Source organism: Euphorbia lathyris, chromosome 6, assembly GCF_963576675.1.
Source record: "Euphorbia lathyris chromosome 6, ddEupLath1.1, whole genome shotgun sequence".
Taxonomy (NCBI): Eukaryota; Viridiplantae; Streptophyta; class Magnoliopsida; order Malpighiales; family Euphorbiaceae; genus Euphorbia; species Euphorbia lathyris.
The window spans coordinates 56,225,229-56,242,329 of record NC_088915.1 but is presented as its reverse complement, the minus strand read 5'-3'; the positions used below and the strand labels follow the sequence as shown (position 1 = coordinate 56,242,329).

The 17,101-nt window shown below is 39.3% G+C and overlaps 1 pseudogene; it reads left to right on the top strand.

Moving 5' to 3' along the window:
• Positions 1-14,912: 14,912 nt before the first annotated feature.
• LOC136233949 (large ribosomal subunit protein eL31-like) lies at positions 14,913-15,236 on the top strand (annotated as a pseudogene).
• Positions 15,237-17,101: the final 1,865 nt, after the last annotated feature.

Below are 17,101 nucleotides of genomic sequence, written 5' to 3'. Positions count from 1 at the left end.
AGGTTCCCTGAAAGGGATTTTTCCTCTTTTACATTCTGTCTAGCCTCTGATACATGTTATGAATTCTAGGCTCATTGTAACTTCGTGACAATATTTTCCATCTTTGATATATATTATAGTTCTTGTTCATTCAATTGTTTTGATGCTTTAATCTATGTCTTACGCTTTGTCTGATTGGTTTAACTCATTCGATAATCCCAAAATTAAGTTGGCACATATTGCGAGCTGAATCTGACCTAGTCAGTGCCTATAGGATTGACGACCCTATAGAAGATTAAGCCCAAATTACTGAGCCTTAGAGCTAGTTTCGGCCTTACAAGGGAATCACGAACTAGGGACTTCAGGAGGATAGGTCGGGTTAATCACCTTGGACACAAGTCACTTAGGTTTTAATTCAATTGTTTAAACAATCTATTTTCATTATCATCGTATCCCTTCATGTTCCTTCGGTTAATTGCATTGGTAAAAGATCACTTAGGAGTAGTTTAACTTAATTAGGGGTAGAGTAACTTAATTGGGCGTAGAATAACTTAGTTAGAATTAGATAACTTAGCTAGGAATAGTATAATTCAACCTAGGAGTAGATTAATTTAGCAAAACCAACTCAAAACCCCCTAAGCCTAGATAACATCTGAGATCGAGTAGCTCAGTACTTGCAGAAATAAATCCTGTGGACGATAACCTGGACTTAAACCAGAAATTTATTACTTGATAACGACGGGGTACACTTATCCCTTAGTGAGTTCTCATCTCAAGTTAGGTGAGGGCGCATCAAGTTTTTGGCGCCGTTGCCGGGGATTTATTTCTTCTGCAATATCGAACCAAAGGTTGATTTGTTAGTTTAGGCATTCATTGTGAATATCTTTGTTTATATCGTCTATACTTGTTGATATATGATTTCTTTATACTTTTCTATACTTGTTCATATCTGTATACTGTTACTTATCAACTTTTGTGCTAGAACTTCACTTTTTCTCAGCATTCTCTGATCAATGAATTGGCAAGAAAAAGTCGAGTGGCAAGCTCAAAAGTTTACTATCCCATCAAGACAATACATTCATACCCTGGAGAATGAGGCTCCCAATCCCTCTATGGCCGACTTAAATGAGAAAATGGATATCTTGATGGCGAAACTGAGCCTCAACACCAATGAAAGTGTAAGTTTTATGGGTGATCACCAAAGGTATAATTCTAACCCCAATTCTTACAGCTTTTATGGTAGTGGTTGGAGGAGACCTCAACACTCAAATTTGTCCTATGGGAACCCTAACATGTTGAGGCCTCCAAATAGGTTTGTTAATGAGCATAGGGAAAACAGATTAGGAATGTTCCCTTACGAACAAGCAAGCCAAGTTCCTCCACAACCCTCTAGCTCACGAGATGAGGTGTTGTCCCTTTTGAAAGGAATATCAGCCCGACTTACAATCAACGAGGAGGTTTGCAAGGACTTGAGCAACCAATTGGCTCAAATAAACCATGAGATGCAAGAGCAATCCCGAGATGCTCTCCCAGGCATAAAGGAAAACATAGAAATCCAACAAAGGGAATCAGCTCAAACCATCTCTTTGAGGAATGACAAAAAGGTAGAACCAAGTCCACTATCACATGCATCACTCGAGGTAAGTGAAGAACCGGAAGCGGTAAGCAAACCCGGTTCAAAATCTGAAATTCTAAATCATGTGATAGAAATAAATGATCAAATCGAAGCTTGTGTATATCAACTACCTTTTCCTCAAAAGTTCGAAAAGTTTGGATTTACTCCTTGTTCAGAAGTTTTCATTCTCTTCGACCTACCAAGAGAATCCAAAAGGGAGCAAACCAAACTTTTTCATAATATGTTTAAATTCGGCCTCCTACTTTCATTAAACTTATTTGAGGCTCTTAATCCGTTTTGTAGGTACGGGTTATTTGTTAAGGAGTTCGAGTTCCTAACGCGAGTAGAAGCATACACCTAGGCGGGAATTCTATGTCGAGCTCACCGACTATAACGTAGCGCTTCTTGGGAGGCAACCCAAGTTTTAATAAAACTTTTCAGGTTTATTTTATTTAGATTATACATTGATCTTTTAGTTTAGTCTTTTTAGTTTTCTTTTACGTTTTTTTAAAAAAATGTTCGTTTAAAAAAAAAAAAATAAATAAATATTTATTTTATTTTATTTTTATTTTTATTTTAAAGTTTTCAGGTTTAAAAAAAATATATATTTTTTGGCCCAGGAGGCCCAGCTCGGCGAGCAGGGCGCTGGTCGCCGCGAGCTGGGCGCTGGCGCCCAGCCCGCCGCTGGGCACTGCGCCCAGCCCGCCGCTCGGCCGCGATAAGCAAACTGTTCGAGATTTTTTTTAAATCCCGAACGGAGCTGAAAAATAATAATAATAAATAAATAAATAAATAAATAAAATTTGGCACCGCAAATCATCAAATTTTTGGCGATTGCGTAAAATCCGTAAGTTTTCTTCTCCACCCTAACTTTTTGCACTTGTACTTTATGGTTTGTGATGCAATGTTGGAACTTATTGCATATTTTTAGTGTGAGGAGGAGGGGTAGGCAAACTTACAAAAAAAAAATTTGTATAATTTTTAAATTTTTGTTGCGTCGTGTCTAGTTTAGTTTTGCGTTTTTCGGGTTTTATTTAGGCTTTGCATGTTTAGGACCTAAAACCGTGAGCCTCCTTCGAATCTAAACTTCGTTATTTGTCCTTGAGGGCTGAGAACCGAATCTAAGATTGCATGACAACTAGTTTAGGTGTAGGATACAATCCTTGTATCTCTAAGAGCATGAGCTAAAGTTTGCATTTAGACCCTACTTTTGAAGAAATGCTAAAATCATTATTTAGGTAGATAACTTAAGAATTGAAGGCATGTGATATTAAACTTGAGTTTGGAGAAAACTAGTAAACACAAAATTGAAACCCAAAGAATTGTGAGCTGAATTTGAGCCTAAGAGCGAACATCAAAAAGCTCTTTTTCTTGACATTTTTGTGTGAATGCTTTGACTTGTGGAAGATTACAGATTTTGCACCTAATACTGTGTTGAACCTACATGCAATGGTTTGAGATGATAAACGATGAATCAGCCTCATTAGAATTAACCATTTTCTTTACCTTATTTTTTCTTTTTCATCCACTCTAGGAAGCCCATTTGAGCCTATATTTTTGTAGTTTATAGATTTTTCTTTCGTTCTAACCTGTTTTTGCAAACCACAACTTGGTTTGCTACTTAACCCAAATTCTTTTGCAAAGCTCAAATAGAGACTTTGTTTTCTTCTAGCGCTTTATCTTTGTTTATGGCATTACAGTAGCAAGCCAAAAAGCTAAGAAGTGAATGAGCATCACTATCCCAAAAAGAAAAAGAGAAAAAACAGAAAAAGAAAAAGAAAAGAAAAGAGACGAACAAAAGGGAAGAACTTCATTCCCCAGTTCTTAAAAATAAAAAACGTCTCAAGAAAACATCCCAAAAAGAAAATAATAAGGGATGAATAAAAAGCTCAGTCACTTCATATTTGCCAAAGCCATTTAAACTTTGTTTTTGTAGCGCTAGAACTATTAACCCTTGTTGTACCTTTAACCCTCTAACCACATTACAACCCCGATTAGAGGCTGTTTTTTATATCATCGGAATCATATAGCATAGTAGAGGAACACCGATGAACGTGCAAAATCAACGTAATCCTAAGCAAGAACATAAGCCGAGAGTAAACACTTTAGCCACCAAAATTGTGTGAAATGAGTGAACTACCTATGGTGAGGTGTTTTACTTAGCGATCCCCTCAAGCTCGTTTAATTGAACATGTGTCCTTTTGCTTAAAACTATGACCTATGATAATTGAAATGCGGCTTTTGGATATCGTGTCTCTACTTTGTACTTCCGAACGCATGTAATTATAGATGCTCGAAATTGTGTCAAGCACCTAGTCAAACCGGGAGGTTTTCTATCTTGCTTGTGATGGCGGGTTTAGTTTTTTTAGTTTACTTGGGGACAAGTAAAGTTTTAAGTGCGAGGAGGTTGGTTGAGGTACCCAAAGTAGTCCCATCAGATGAGACTACAGTGCCACCTATTCGTAGATCACAAAGAGTTCGTGAACTCCCAGTTAGATATGATTTTCTAGTGGGAGATGATAATGAGGTTCCCGTGTTAGACGACGAACCCGAAAACTACGAAGAGGCTCTTACTAGTCCAGATTCTAAAGCATGGCTTGAGGCCATGGATTCTGAAATGGATTCCATGTATACTAACCAAGTGTGGACTTTGGTTGATCCACCCGATGGGATAAAACCCATTGGGTGCAGGTGGATATTCAAAAAGAAGACTGACATGGATGGAAAGGTTAGCACCTACAAAGCTAGGTTAGTAGCGAAAGGATACCGTCAGAAACAAGGAGTTGATTATGACGAAACTTTCTCTCCTGTTGCTATATCCAAATCAATCAGAATCATGCTTGCTATTGCCGCTCACTATGATTATGAGATTTGGCAAATGGATGTGAAAACAGCTTTCCTAAATGGAAACCTGCTTAAGGATGTATACATGATGCAGCCTGAAGGTTTCATATCGAAGGATGCAAACAAAGTTTGCAAACTTCAGAGATCCATTTATGGACTCAAGCAAGCATCGAGAAGCTGGAATAAGCGTTTTGACGAAACCATAAAACAATTTGGTTTCGAACAAAATTGCGAAGAAGCTTGCATTTACAAGAAAGCAAGTGGGAGCTCTATAGCATTTCTCATACTATATGTGGACGATATACTGTTAATGGGAAATGACATTGTTCTATTACAGTCAGTGAAAGTATGGTTATCCGGTAACTTCTCAATGAAAGACCTTGGTGAAGCAGCTTATATACTTGGTATAAAGATCTATAGAGATAGATCGCGAAGACTGCTTGGTCTTTCACAGGCTACATACATTGAAAAGGTGCTAAATCGGTTTAGCATGCTTGAATCAAAACGAGGTAATTTACCCATGGTACATGGAGTAAAGTTAAACAATCATCAATGTCCTAAAACCGATGATGATAAAAGACGCATGGCTGTAGTCCCGTACGCCAGCGCAATCGGTTCGATTATTTATGCTATGCTATCACTAGACCTGACGTAGCATTCACGTTATCAGTAACGAGTCGTTACCAAGGGAATCTGGGAGACGAGCATTGGATTGCCGTCAAGAACATTCTTAAGTACTTGAGAAGAACTAAAGATATGTTTCTAGTGTACGGAGAAGGTGATCTGAAAATAGAAGGATTTTCAGACGCAAGTCATCTCACAGATGAGAATGATTATAAATCCCAATCAGGATACCTGTTTATCTTGAATGAGGGCGCCGTCAGTTAGAAGAGTTACAAGCAGGGAAGCGTGGCTTTCTCTATGACCGAGTCAGAGTATATCGTCACTGTAGAAGCAGCAAAGGAAGCGGTTTGGATAAGAAAGTTCATTACAGAACTTGGTGTGGTGCTTGACATTGTGAATCCCATTACACTATATTGTGATAACAATGGAGCCATTGCGCAAGCAAAGGAACCACGGTCTCATAATGCGTCCAAGCATTACTTTAAGCGATACCACATCATTAGAGAGATTGTGGCTAGAGGAGATATGAGAATAGAAAGATTACCTACAGAGGACAACGTTGCAGATCCGTTGACAAAGCCGTTAACCCAGAAAGTGCATGATCGTCATCTAACTTCTACTGGGATAAGTTTTAGAAACAATTGGCTTTAGTCCAAGTGGGAGTATATTGGGGTTTGGTGTCCTATAGATAATTGTTCAGGATACAAACTTAATGTAAATGAATTGTTCTTTATATCATTTGTTTTAATGAGATATATGTTTTATAACTATATAAAGGAAATCCCTTTTACGAACTAAATAAAGTCTAATAAAAGGAAATCCATAAGTTTGTTTAAAGTGATTATAAAGTGTTCATACAAGCATGAAGTGAGACTAAACTTTATGATAAACTAATAAACTTAAAACCACCCCAAGTCAAGTAATATGTTTAGGATTGACATATCACTGTTGAGACTTGTATGTAACAATGTCTTCTGTCCGACAGAAAGCTGATCTCACAAGTTTCATATATACAGATATATGGACAGTTACATAGATCCGATGAAAGGAGTTCATTAGGATTGGGGATCCGATTTGAGATAACAGGATGGGTAGATTCATCCTTGTGACCTGTTCATCTTATTGGTATTAATAGGTATAAGTAATCCTCAGACTCAAAGGAATGTTAATTGGGCATCCTGAATTACTGAATGTGAGACTTTGATCCTGCGGTCCCACGATCCTTAACAGAGATGACTCTGGGGTGTGAACTGCAAAGTTTGGGTGTCACAGGAGGAAATGTCAGGGTAGTTATACATTGGATTGAGCATTTATCACTCCCGATTAATGGGAGATATATCCAAGGATCGCTTGTGGAAGACTCGACTCTAAATCCTTGCAAGGTGATAGTTTAAGACTTGAAATACAGATTTCACTTAACCTATCTATTTGAGTTGACTCGGCCTGAACAAGTAAAACGAACGTCTCGCTATATGTGACTTGACATCACCCATAGCCATAAGATTCAGTTCAAGGATGTAGTTGATAAAGGATCGAATTATACTATAACTAATACGGAAGGGTTAACGGCAGAATCAACCTGTCTTCTTAACAGACTCTGGGGGAATGATTACGGACTTGCCGATAACATGCTCAGTACATCATTCCGTTATGCAAGGATTAAAAATAATTCTTGAAGAAATTAATTTAATAGTTGCATACGGCCAGAAGTAGTAAGAACCTAATGGATCACACATAAGACTTGGAACCAAAAGAGAGATGGATGTCATTAATAGATGGAAGCCCAATTGAGCCTAGTAAGGCCCATTTAATCAAGGGGGGGCGAAATTTATATGTAATGAATAAGGAATTATTTTAATTCCATTAATCCTAATTTGATTAGGTTTGTGAATTAAATTAATTAAAGGATAAATAAGTTAGGAGTTATAATGAGATTATAAATGCTCCTATTATTATTCAATTAGGTTATTGATTATTATCCTAAATATATTAGATATATAGTAAGATAATAATTAGGAATTAAATTCCTATTAAGTAACCTATTTCTATCTAACTAGGGTTAAGATACAAGTGACTATATATACCCCCCTTAGTGAGAATTTTGGCCAAGCCTTCTCCCTCCCCTCTTGGTGATTTTCGAAATACTCCTTTAGAGAGAGAAAGTGAATTCGCATCCCCTAGTTCGTGGACAAGAATTCATGCGGCTTCCGTCGATTGCTTAATTTCATTCATCTCCTTTTCTCTTTGATCTTGTGTTGATTAATTATAGGCAATCTATTTTGGTTGCATCTCATACGGTTGATTCTAACTTAATCTTTCTATGTTTTATTTGTGTTCATGAAACAAGAAAAACAAACAAAAGGGAGAAATTCGTTTTTCTTCACCTACATCAGGTCAGTTCACTATTTCGCGGATTTCCGGAGATTGAACCGTCGGATCGTCGTGATATTTGGACAGGAGCTTCTAGACATATTCTTCCACATTTCCACCGAAGGGATTGGCGTTTGGAGGTCTGGAAGGTCTGTTTCGGATAGGGACAGATTGGTAAACAGTTTCCATCTCTTTTGAAGTTGTGGGCACTTCGTTTGCAACGGTAGATTGATCATCGAAAGGTATTCCTTCTTATCCCTCTTTATATGAAATAACGATTAACGGATCCTATGGTTAAAAGGAAGTAGGCTAAAAATTTTATATTTCCGCTGCTATACCTTAGCCTAATTTCCAACATTGGATACCTTAAGGAAGTTACACATAAACATTCCTTTTGTGGAGGCACTGGCACAGATGCCGTCATATGCCCAGTTCCTCAAAGACATCTTATCGAACAAGAAGAAGCTGGAAAATATTTCCATGATACAACTCAACAGAGATTGTTCGTCAATACTCCAAAACAAGCAGCAGCTGCCCAAGAAGCTAAAAGATCCAGGGAGTTTTTCGATACCTTGTTCTATTGGAAAACTAAATATTGAAAATGCACTATGTGATTTAGGGGCTAGCATAAATCTCATGCCATATTCTGTGCATGCAAAACTTGGACTAGGAGAACCCCAACCCACTCGTATGTCTATTCAGCTAGCTGATCGTTCCGTATGCTACCCTAGGGGGATTGTGGAAGACGTGCTAGTAAAAGTAGGAAAATTCGTTTTGCCCGTTGATTTCATTATAATGGACATAGATGAAGACTTGCATGTTCCTATCATCCTATTAGCAACAGGGAAGGCATTGATAGACTTAGGTAAGGGGCGTTTATTTTTAAGAATTAATGGGGAAGAAGTTATCTTTAAGATGAACGAGGCTATGAGGCGTGCGAATAATAATGATGACACATGCTGTTTCTTAGATGATTTTCAAAGTCTTTCTACTTTGCATGAACAGGACCCATTAGAAACTTTGCTGGGAGAAGAGGTGAACATATGCGCGGGGACAGACTGTTCCATTGAGTCCAACCTTCCGGCACCGCCGTTCGACCCTACTGTTCCAACCCATCAAGAACCACCAGATGTACCAACTGTGCCTGTGTCTAAACTAGAATTGAAGCCACTGACTGATCATCTCGAGTACGCTCCTTGAACCACCCAGCGGGCATCCTGTCATAATATCCTCAAAGTTGACTCCAGATCAAAAGGCGCAACTCTTGGCGGTTTTGCGAAGAAACAAGGCTACAATCGCTTGGAAAATTGATGACATAAAAGGAATTATCCCGGCAGTCTGTGTTCACCGAATCTTGATGGAGAAGGAGCATAGACCAACAGTCCAGTCGCAACGCAGATTAAATCCCCACATGAAGGAGGTTGTACGTAAAGAAGTACTCAAGCTTCTCGATGCTGGAATTATCTACCCAATATCCGATAGCGTTTGGACAAGCACTGTTCATGTTGTGCCAAAGAAGGGAGGAATGACAGTAGTCCTCAATGAGAAAGAAGAGTTAGTGCCCACAAGAACAATCACAGGATGGAGAGTTTGTGTTGATTACAGGAAGCTCAATGAGGCGACAATGAAGGATCATTTTCCGCTGCCATTCATTGATCAGATGCTAGAGCGTTTAGCGGGCTATGCATTCTACTGTTTTCTTGACGGATATTCAGGATACAACCAAATCGCAATTCATTGTGAGGACCAGGAGAAAACAACGTTCACGTGTCCATATAGGACTTATGCTTACAGAAGAATGCCGTTCGGCCTGTGCAATGCTCCTGCCACTTTTCAGCGATGCATGATGTCCATATTTTATGACATGGTGGAGCGAACAGTAGAAATATTCATGGACGACTTCTAGGTGTATGGAAACTGCTTTGACAGCTGTTTGAACAACCTCGAAGCAGTGCTCATGCGATGTAAGGAAACTAACTTGGTCTTAAATTGGGAGAAATGCCACTTCATGGTCATAGGAGGAATTGTTCTGGGGCATAAAATTTCAGAAAAAGGGATAGAAGTGGACAAAGCTAAAGTAGAGGTGATAGAAAAGCTGGCTGTGCCCACCAATGTAAAGGATGTGTGAAGTTTTCTGGGGCATGCAGGGTTCTATCGCCGGTTTATCAAAGATTTTTCAAAGATTGCGCTACCCTTGTCTGCCCTACTTCATAAGGAAGCTGAATTTGTATTCACCACAAGCTGTGTACAGGCATTTGAACTCTTGAAGAGCAAACTGATTAAGTCACCAATACTAGCTGGACCTGACTGGGAGAAACCGTTTGAAATAATGTGCGACGCAAGCCTTAATTGTGTGGGAGTTGTTCTTGGACAGAGGATTGCAAAGAAGTTTCGGCCCATCTACTATGCAAGCAAGACATTAAACGAGGCTCAGCAGAACTACACAACTACCGAGAAGGAACTTCTTGCGGTTGTGTATGCTTTTGACAAATTCAGGCCCTACCTGGTGTTATCCAGGGTGATTGTTCACACAGACCACGCAGCGTTGAGATACTTGTTCGCGAAGAAAGATGCTAAGCCAGGGTTGATCCGATGGTTGCTATTACTCCAGGAGTTCGATTTGGAAATTAAGGATAAAAAGGGAACGGAGAATGTTGCAGTAGATCATTTGTCAAGGATAGATCACAAGGGCAACTTTGAACAAGCAGAAATCGTTGAAAGGTTTCCTGACGAGCATCTATATGCGGCACAGTCTGCGCCATGGTTCGCTGATATAGCTAATTACCTTGCAACTTCGCTCAAACCACACAACCTATCCACGAATCAAAAAAGGAAGTTTTTCTCCGAAATCAAATATTACTTTTGGGATGACCCTTACCTTTTCAGGTTGTGCGCGGACCAAATCATTCGAAGATGCATATCGCAAGAAGAAGGACAGGATGTTCTAAGCCACTGTCATAACCGTGAAGCCGGAGCACACCATAGCGCAAGCCGTACCGCAGCAAAGGTTCTCCAATCAGGTTTTTTTTTGCCCACTCTTTTCAAGGATGCTCATGCATTCGTTGGCACTTGCAATGAGTGCCAACGAACTGGCAACATTTCGGCTCGAAATGCTATGCCCCTCAACAACATAGTTGTGTGCGAAATTTTTGACATTTGGGGCATAGATTTTATGGGACCATTCCCAACTTCCTTAGGAAATAAATACATCTTAGTGGCTGTGGATTATGTGAGCAAGTGGGTCGAAGCAATAGCTAGTCCCACCAATGACGCCCGTGTGGTAGTAAAATTTCTGAAAGGCTGTTTGCCAGATTCGGGGTCCCGCGAGCGATCATCAGTGATCAAGGGACCCACTTCTGTAATGCGAAATTTGAAAAATTAATGGGAAAACTTGGAGTCTCACACAGGGTTGCCATACCATACCATCCACAAACCAGTGGACAGGTGGAGATCTCCAATAGAGAAATAAAAAGAATTTTAGAGAAAACTGTTGGCAACTCTCAGAGGGATTGGGCAAACAAGCTCGATGATGCTCTATGGGCATATCGTACCGCTTATAAAACACCGATTGGAATGTCTCTGTTTCGGTTGTTATACGGGAAATCTTGTCACTTGCCGGTGGAAATGGAACACCGCGCATTTTGGGCGTTAACATTTTTAAATTTTGAGACACAGGCTGTTGGTGAACAGAGAAGTTTACAACTGAGCGTAATGGAGGAATTCAGACTGTTCTCATACGAAAATGCGGTGAATTACAAAGCCAGGACCAAGCAGTGGCACGACAAAAAGCTTATGAACAAGGTGTTTCATGAGGGACAAAACGTCCTTCTTTACAATTCACGATTGAGGCTATTTCGAGGAAAGCTCAAGTCAAGATGGTCAGATCCATTCATTGTGAACCGTGTATTTGCATATGGAGCTGTTAAAATTTTCAAATACGGGGGTGATCCTTTTAAGGTGACCGGGCAAAGATTAAAACCATATTTAGAGAACAATCACACAAGGAAGATCGATACTATTCATTTCCAAGATTCCCCAAGTCAGTAAAAGCACGAGAACATGGTGTCCGCTACAAACACCAATTGTAGCACAAGTAACTTTGCATTTAATTGATTTTTACTTTTACTTTTATTTATTTTAATTTTGTGTCAAATATGTTGAATTTTGTTTCTTGTTGAGTATCTTCTGGCCATGCACAATTGTAAAACCCAAAACCCATTTCAATGGGTGTGGTAGTACAATTGTACCTGGTTAGTAGGGAAAGATTTTATCGTGGAGAGTAGGGCGGTAGAAAAATTAACTGATGATGAAAAAGTGGAAACATCCACTCCTATACACATAGGCACTCTTACCGCCTGTTTTCTCCTCGATAAGATTGAACGGTTAGGGGGCAATAAATTCTCAATTCAAATCAGGACCGTTCATTGCCCCTCGTTCTAATTCGAAAATACGCGCCTTTCTGCCAATCTGTCCAGGTGGCATAATCAGATTCGACCTCATAATGACGGATTGGCGAAAAGACGTCTCTTCTCCCCTACTTAAAGAAGGTTTATCTCATATCAGTCCTTCATTCACCATATTTCTTTTCTTTTCTTTGAGATTTCTTTTCGCAAGGGCAGTTCATGATCAGTGCCTTATACCACTGAAAAACCCTACTTAAACGGGAAAGCAAAATGAGAACCCGAGGCTCGGGCAAAAACGTGAAAATAGAGGGATCTTCCAAGAAAGAGAAAGTAAAGGCAAAGATGGTTGAGCTGAGCACTGTAGCTTTTGTCCCGGACGAAAAGCTGGTTAAGAAGATCTCCCAGTTCAAAGACGCATATGTACAAGCGTACTACGATGAGTTAGCAAAACTTCAGTTCGGACCCATCCGAACAGTTTGTTGGGAAACCCTAAGGCGGGTAAGGCTCGAAGATCGGGTTCGCACTCTCATGAAGGCATGACACTTTGAATGCTTCTTTGAAATGAAGGAACCTGCCTATCGGGAACTAACACTCGAGTTCTTGGCCACTTTTAAGCACAATGTGGAGATAACCGATCCTGAGGAAGAGGGAAAGTTTAGCTTCAGACTCATGGGTCACTCCCAGCGGCTTTCGCTTAACCTGTTTAACCAGATGTTAGATGCTGCAGATGATGACGACCTAGAATCCGAGGTCTATAAAGAGGCATTCACCACGACGCCTGATGTTTTCGACCCTGTGTCTTTCTGGGAATCACTTTTCGGATAGAAAAATTACGATGGTAGTTCGTCCAAGGCGTCCAATATCGATGATTACGCTGTTCGGTATTTGCACAAGTTGATCTCCGGTACAATCTTCGCCCGGGAAAACCAAGCCACCATGCCACATGCAGATCTCACCGTGTTATGGAGTATGGCAGTTGGTCCGAGAATGAATTTGGGATTCTGGTTCGGAGAGTACATCAGCGCTTTTTGCAAGAAAAACTCGTCGATCATCTGCTGTGGAAGCATAGTCACCAGGATTGCGGAGTCGATCGGGGTCTTTAAACCAGAAGACCGATCTCGTCTCACGATTGTGAATCACCCTGATCCAATTGACCTCAAGAGCCTCCAGAAGATGCTGTTCGGCAAACTGGTGAACGGAAAGTGGGTCTGGATGTCTGACTTTGTTACATCTAGGCAGACTGAGAGTCGAAGAGGAAAAGCGAGCCAACAGTGTCAGTATCATCAGAATCTGAGCAAGCCGAGAAGCCAAAGGACCTGGACTTTTATACGAAGTGTGCAAAGCTGTCTAGCGAGGATATCATGGATAACTTCAACACCTTGTTTGCCCGTAATACTGCAAACCGCGAGACGATATTCGCCCTGGAGCAAAAATACGCGGCACAACAGGGCGAGATTGAAATGCTCAAGAGCATTTGTGTTGAAGAGCATGCTAAAGAAAGTCCTTCTGGTTTCTCTGTGAAAAGTCCGATAAGACAAGTGCCCGAAACACCTTCCAATGCTAATGTTAAGGCTAACGCTGCTGCCTCCTCGAAAGAGGAGGGTATTCCTTCCCCTGTGGATAGAGAGGTTAACTCCTCTCTTTCCCATCACGCCTGATCTGTCCCAATAATCGATGTCCTAGCATCTGGTAACCTCTAACACCCTTACTCTATCTGTTGGAAATTAGGCTAGGGTATAGCAGCGGAAATATAAAATTTTTATCCTACTTCCTTTTAACCATAAGATCCATTAATCGTTATTTTATATAAAGAGGGATAGAAGGAAAAACCTTTTGGAGTTCAATCTACCGTTGCAAACGAAGTGCCCACAACTTCAAAGGAGATAGAAACTGTCTACCAATCTGCCCATATCCGAAACAGACCTTCCAGACCTCCGAATGACAATCCGTTCGGTGGAAACGTGGAAGAATATGTCTAGAAGCACCTGTCCAAATATCGCGACGATCCGACGGTTCAATCTCCGGGAATCCGCGAAATCGTGAACTGACCTGATGTAGAAGTAGTAAAACGAATTTCTCCATTTTGTTTGTTTTTTTTCTTCGAGTTCCCAAACACGAAATAAAACACAGTGAGATTAAGTTAGAATCAACCGTATGAGATGCAACCAAAATAGATTGCCTCTAATTAATCAACACAAGATCAAAGAAAAAGAAGATAGATGAAATTAATCGATCGATGGAAGCCGTATGAATTCTTGTCCACGAACTAGGGGAGTCGAATTCTTTCTTTTTCTCTAAGGTAGGGATTTCGAAAATCACTTATGCTAGTTAGAGAGGGTTAGTCGAAATTCATGTAGTAGGGGGGGTATATATAATCACTTGTATCTAAACCCTAGTTAGATAGGAATAAGTTACTTAATAGGAATTCAATGGGTAAATTTCATTAATGGTGTACAACATTTACCCTATTTCACAGTTTGGTGTACAACTTTCAATTTGTCTCACTAATATGTACGAACTTATAGATGACCTCCCACTTTGGTGTATAGCCGGTTAAAATGACCGATCAAACTGGTCAAACATGCCAACTCAACATTTTTTATTCAAGTTTTTAGTAAAAATGGGACACACAAATTATAAAAAAAATTTAACTTTTAACTTTTATCTTTTTTACCTTTATCCCTTCATCTTCTCCACTCTATTTCTTTCTCCCTCTTCAAATTTCTTTCTCTCTCTAACCTTACTCTTCAATTTTCTTTCTCTCTCTATCTAACCTCTCTCTTCAATTTTCTTTCCCTCTTCAAATTTCTTTCTCTCTCTAACCTCTCTCTTCAAATTTCTTTCACACTCTAACCCCTCTCTCTCTCTCTCTTCATTACTTTGGTAATAGTTGAGTTCCAAGTTCAAGAGTTCTTCATTTCATTGCTGGATAAAATAAAGATCCAAGTTCAATAGCTCTTCAATCTGCCAATGGATATAAGAGAAGTAAAGTATCCATTACGTTTTCTCCAATTATACTCCATTTTATTTAGCTCTATTCTTCTCCTATCACCTCTCAGTTACAAGTGAGAGTAACAATGGTAGATAAGACAAAGGGAAGAAAGGACGAGGTGGTCACCAGAGAGTATACCATCAATCTCCATATGCGCTTACATGGCTGTACATAAAAGAGATCAGGAAGTTCGCTCAGAATGCGATGTGAGGGTTGATGTCAAGCTGAACAACCACATCTGGAGCAGAGGGATCAGGAGCTCCCAAGGAGGATAAGGGTTCGCATTGCTCGCATGAGGAATGACGATGAGGATGCTAAGGAAGAGTTGTACTCTCTTGTAACCATTTCTGAAATCCCAATAGAAGGATTAGGAGGTATAGGCACCAAGATTATCGAGGATGAAGATTAATCCTCCAATATTTATTTTTGAAGTTTTCAGCTTATTATAGGCTAAAGATTGAAAGGGAGCTTTTATTAATTTTAATTTACTATTTTGATCTTGGTTGTAGAGTCATTATTTTCAATGTTTCAACTTAACAATTTGGACATGAAAAAAATGTTTTCTCCAAATATCAGATATGGATTACATCTCCTTTTGATTCTCACACTGACTTGAGATTACTTTCATTTGAATTATGTAATTTTAGGGATTGAGGGCACAACACAGAAACTAGCTTATCTATAACCAGATCATTTGACTTTCAATAGTTTCCAGCCCAAGTATTTTCGCAGGATGAATATGAACATGAATTGGTTGCTTGAGTTCTAAATTTGCATCAAATCCAATAAAACTTATTAAATAGTAAAAAGGAAAGAGAGAGAGGAGTTAGAGAGAGAAAGGGAAAGATAAAGAGAGAAAAGATTTACAGAGAAAGGGAAAGATGGAGGAATGAAAGAGAAAGATGGAGAAAGCGACAAATAATAAGGGTATTCAAGACATTTCAATTTTGAGGGTCCCACATTTTTAAATGGAAGAGAGAAAAATGATGACGTGGCGCATTGACTGGCGTTGACCGGTCATTTTTACCGGTTGTACATCAAAGTGGGAAGTCACCTATAACTTCGTACATATTAGTGAGACAAATTGAAGTTTGTACACCAAACTATGAAATGGAGGAAAGGTTGTACACCATTGATGAAATTTACCCGGAATTCAATTCGGAATAGGATTCCCAATTATTATCTCATTATATATCTAATATATCTAGGATAATAATAAATAACCTAATTGGATAATAATAGGAGTATATTAATCTAATTAAAACTCCTAACTTAACTATCTCTTAATTAATTTAATTCACAAACCTAATCAAATTAGGATTAATGGAATTAAAATAATTCCTTATTCATTATATATAAATTTCGCCCCCCCCTTCTATTTAAATGGGCCTTACTGGGCTCAATTGGGCTTCCATCAATTAATAACATCCATCTCTCTTTTGGTTCCAAGTCTTATGTGTGATCCATTAGGTTCTTACTACTTCTGGCCGTATGCAACTATTAAATTAATTTCTTCAAGAATTATATTTAATCTTTGCATAACGGAATGATGTACTGAGTATGTTATTGGCAAGTCTGTAATCATTCCCCCAGAGTCCGTTAAGAAGACAGGTTGATTCTGTCGTTAACCTTTCCGTATTAGTTACAGTATAATTCGATCCTTTATCAACTACATCCATGAACTGAATCTTATGACTATGGGTGATGTCAAGTCACATATAGCGAGACGTTCCTTTTACTTGTACAGGCCGAGTCAACTCAAATAGATAGATTAAATGAAATCTGTATTTCTTACTCTTAAGATATCACCTTGCAAGGATTTAGAGTCGAGTCTTCCACAAGCGATCCTTGGATGTATCTCCCATTAATCGGGAGTGATAAATGCTCAATCCAATGTATAACTACCCTGATATTACCTCTTGTGACACCCAACCTTTTTCGTTCACACCCTAGAGTCATCTCTGTTAAGGATCGTGGGACAGCAGGATCAAAGTGTCACATTCAGTAATTCAGGATGACCAATTAACATTCCTTTGAGTCTGAGGATTAGTTATACCTATTAATACCAATGAGATGAACGGGTGACAAGGATGAATCTACCCATCCTGTTATCTCAAATCGGATCCCCAATCCTAATGAACGACGTTTCATCGGATCTATGTAACTGTCCAGATATCTGTATATATGAAGCTTGTGAGATCAGCTTTCTGTCGGACAGAAGACATTGTTACATACAAGTCTCAACAATGATATATGAATCCTGAACATATCATT